This window comes from Vicugna pacos, unplaced genomic scaffold (assembly GCF_048564905.1).
Source record: "Vicugna pacos unplaced genomic scaffold, VicPac4 SAC-SAT, whole genome shotgun sequence".
Lineage (NCBI taxonomy): Eukaryota > Metazoa > Chordata > Mammalia > Artiodactyla > Camelidae > Vicugna > Vicugna pacos.
Window position 1 is genome coordinate 56,002,421 of NW_027328721.1, and position 4,294 is coordinate 56,006,714.

Genomic DNA, 4,294 nt, shown 5'->3' on the forward strand with positions numbered 1-4,294 from the left:
GAGACGAGCTTAGGCATTCCGTTAGAACCCACGCGCTGCCGACCGTTGGTGGAACCTCCCCACGCTCAGGATTCCGGAAATGTTGTCAGTGCGGGGGGAGCTCGAGAGAAATCTCCACGCAGCTCTCTTCAGTCACAGGTGTTCCCTGTTCGGGGAAGTCCGAGAAATACCTTCCCTGACCTTGGGGAGGCAGCCTCTGTCCCGGGGACTTCCTGCAAACACCCCTAGCATTTCCTGGCACAGAGACATTAGGAAAACCCTCAGGGGAGACGAGCTTAGGCATTCCGTTAGAACCCACGCGCTGCCGACCGTTGGTGGATCCTCCCCACGCTCAGGATTCCGGAACCAATTTCAGTGCGTGGGGGAGCTCGAGAACAACTCCAAGCAGCTCTCTTCAGTCACAGGTGTTCCCTGTTCGGGGAAGCCTGAGAAATAATTTCCCTGACCTTGGGGAGGCAGTCTCTGTCCCTGGGACTTCCTGCAAACCCCGCTAGCATTCCCTGGCACAGAGACATTAGGAAAACCCTCAGGGGAGACGAGCTTAGGCATTCCGTTAGATCCCATGCGCTGCCGACCTTTGGTGGAACCTCCCCACGCTTAGGATTCCGGAACCATTGTCAGTGCGTGGGGGAGCTCGAGAGACAACTCCACGTAGCTCTCTTCAGTCACAGGTGTTCCCTGTTCGGGGAAGTCCGAGAAATACCTTCCCTGACCTTGGGGTGGCAGCATCTGTCACTGGGACTTCCTGCAAACCCCCTAGCATTACCTAGCACATAGACATTAGGAAAACCCTCAGGGGAGACGAGCTTAGGCATTCCGTTAGAACCCACGCGCTGCCGACCGTTGGTGGAACCTCCCCACGCTCACGGTTCCGGAACAATTGTCAGTGCGTGGGGGAGCTCGAGAGACAACTCCACGCAGCTCTCTTCATTCACAGGTGTTCCCTCTTCGGGGAAGTCCGAGAAATACCTTCCCTGACCTTGGGGAGGCAGCCTCTGTCCCTGGGACTTCCTGGAAGCCCCCTAGCATTCCCTGGCACAGAGACATTAGGAAAGCCCTCAGGGGAGACGAGCTTAGGCATTCCGTTAGAACCCACGCGCTGCCGACCGTTGGTGGAACCTCCCCACGCTCAGGATTCCGGAACCATTGTCAGTGCGTGGGGGAGCTCGAGAGACAACTACACGCAGCTCTCTACAGTCACAGGTGTTCCCTGTTCGGGGAAGTCCGAGAAATAACTTCCCTGAATTTTCGGAGGCAGCCTCTGTCCCTGGGAATTCCTGCAAACTGCCCTAGCATTCCCTGGCACAGAGACAATGGGAAAACCCACAGGGGAGACGAGATTAGGCATTCCTTAAGAACCCAGGCGCTGCCAACCGTTGGTGGAACCTCCCCACGCTCAGGATTCCGGAACCATTGTCAGCGCATGTGGGATCTCGAGAGACAACTCCACGCAGCTCTCTTCAGTCACAGGTGTTCCCTCTTCGGGGAAGTCCGAGAAATACCTTCCCTGACCTTGGGGAGGCAGCCTCTGTCCCTGGGACTTCCTGCAAACCCCCCTAGCATTCCCTGGCACAGAGACATTAGGAAAACCCTCAAGGGAGACGAGCTTAGGCATTCCGTAAAAACCCACGCGCTGCCGACCGTTGGTGTAACCTGCCCATGCTCAGGATTCCGGAACCAATTTCAGTGCTTGGGGGAGCTCGAGAGACAACTCCACGCAGCTCTCTTCAGTCACAGGTGTTCCCTGTTCGGGGAAGTCCGAGAAATACCTTCCCTCACCTTGAGGAGGCAGCCTCTGTCCCTCGGACTTCCTGCAAACCCCCCTAGCATTCCTTGGCACAGAGACATTAGGAAAACCCTCAGGGGAAACGAGCTTAGGCATTCCGTTAGACCCACACGCTGCCGACCGTTGGTGGAACCTCCCCACGCTCAGGATTCCGGAACCATTGTCAGTGCGTGGGGGAGCTCGAGAGAAAACTCCAGGCAGCTCTCTTCAGTCACAGGTGTTCCCTGTTCAGGGAAGTACGAGAAATACCTTCCCTGAACTTGGGGAGGCAGCCTCTGTCCCTGGGACTTCCTGCAAACCCCCCTAGCATTCCCTGGCACAGAGACATTAGGAAAACCCTCAGGGGAAACGAGTTTAGGCATTCCGTTAGATCCCACGCGCTGCCGACCGTTGGTGGAACCTCCCCACGCTCAGGATTCCGGAAACATTGTCAGTGCGCGGGGGAGCTCGAGAGACAACTCCACGCAGCTCTCTTCAGTCACAGGTGTTCCCTGTTCGGGGAAGTCCGAGAAAAATCTTCCCTGACCTTGGCGAGGCATCCTCTGTCACTGGGACTTCCTGCAAGCACCCCTAGCATTCCCTGGCACAGAGACATTAGGAAAACCCTCAGGGGAGTCGAGCTTAGGCATTCCGTTAGAACCCACGCGCTGCCGACCGTTGGTGGAACCTCCCCACGCTCAGGATTCCGGAACCAATGTCAGTGCGTGGGGGTGCTCGAGAGAAAACTCCACGCAGCTCTCTCAGTCACAGGTTTTCCCTGTTCGGGGAAGTCCAAGAAATAACTTCCCTGACCTTCGGGAGGCAGCCTCTGTCCCTGGGACTTCCTGCAAACCCCCCTAGCATTCCCTGGCACAGAGACATTAGGAAAACCCTCATGGGTGACGAGCTTAGGCATTCCGTTAGAACCCACGCGCTGCCGACCGTTGGTGGAACCTCCCCACGCTCAGGATTCCGGAACCATTGTCACTGCGTGGGGGAGCTCGGGAGACAACTCCACGCAGCTCTTTTCAGTCACACGTGTTCCATGTTCGGGGAAGTTCGAGAAATACCTTCCCTGACCTTGGGGATGCAGCCTCTGACACTGGGATTTCCTGCAAAACCCCCTAGCATTCTCTGTCACAGAGAATTTAGGAAAATCCTCAGGGGAGACGAGCTTAGGCATTCCGTTAGAACCCACGCGCTGCCGACCGTTGGTGGAACCTCCCCACGCTCAGGATTCCGGAACCATTGTCAGTGCTTGGGGGACAACGATAGACAACTCCACGCAGCTCTCTTTAGTCACAGGTGTTCCCTGTTCGGGGAAGCCCGAGAAATAACTTCCCTGACCTTGGGGAGGCAGCCTCTGTCACTGGGACTTCCTGCAAACTCCCCTAGCATTCTCTGGCACTGAGAATTTAGGAAAACCCTCAGGGGAGACGAGGTTTGTCATTCCGTTAGAACCCACGCGCTGCCGACCGTTGGTGGAACCTCCCCACGCTCAGGATTCCGGAACCATTGTCAGTGCGTGGGGGAGCTCGAGAGACAACTCCACGCAGCTCTCTTCAGTCACACGTGTTCCCTGTTCGGGGAAGCCCGAGAAATACCTTCCTTGACCTTGGGGAGGCAGCCTCTGTCCCTGGGAATTCCTGCAAACCCCCCTAGCATTCCCTGGCACAGAGACATTAGGAAAACACTCAGGGAAGACGAGCTAAGGCATTCCGTTAGAACCCACGCGCTGCCGACCGTTCTTGGAACCTCCCCAAGCTCAGGATTCCGGAAACATTGTCAGTGCGTGGGGGAGCTCGAGAGACAACTCCACGCAGCTCTCTTCAGTCACAGGTGTTCCCTGTTCGGGGAAGTCCGAGAAATACCTTCCCTGACCTTGGGGAGGCAGCCTCTGTCACTGGGACTTCCTGCAAACCCCCCAAGCATTCCCTGGCACAGAGACATTAGGAAAACCCTCAGTTGAGACGAACTTAGGCATTCCGTTAGAACCCACGCGCTGCCGACCGTTGGTGGAACCTCCCCACGCTCAGGATTCCGGAACCATTGTCAGTGCGTGGGGGAGCTCGAGAGACAACTCCACGCAGCTCTCTTCAGTCACAGGTGTTCCCTGATCGGTTAAGTCCGAGAAATAACTTCCCTGACCTTGGGGAGGCAGCCTCTGTCACTGGGACTTCCTGCAAACCCCCCTAGCATTCCCGGGCACAGAGACATTAGGAAAACCCTCAGGGGAGTCGAGCTTAGGCATTCCGTTAGAACCCACGCGCTGCCGACCGTTGGTGGAACCTCCTGCGCTCAGAATTCCAGAAATATTTTCAGTGCGTTGGGGAGCTCGAGAGACAACTCCACGCAGCTCTCTTCAGTCACAGGTGTTCCCTGTACGGGGAAGTCCGAGAAATAGCTTTCCTGACCTTGGTGGAGGCAGCCTCTGTCCCTGGGACTTCCTGCAAACCCCCCTAGCATTCCCTGGCACAGAGATATTGGGAAAAAACTCAGGGGAGACGAGCTTAGGCATTCCGTTAGAAC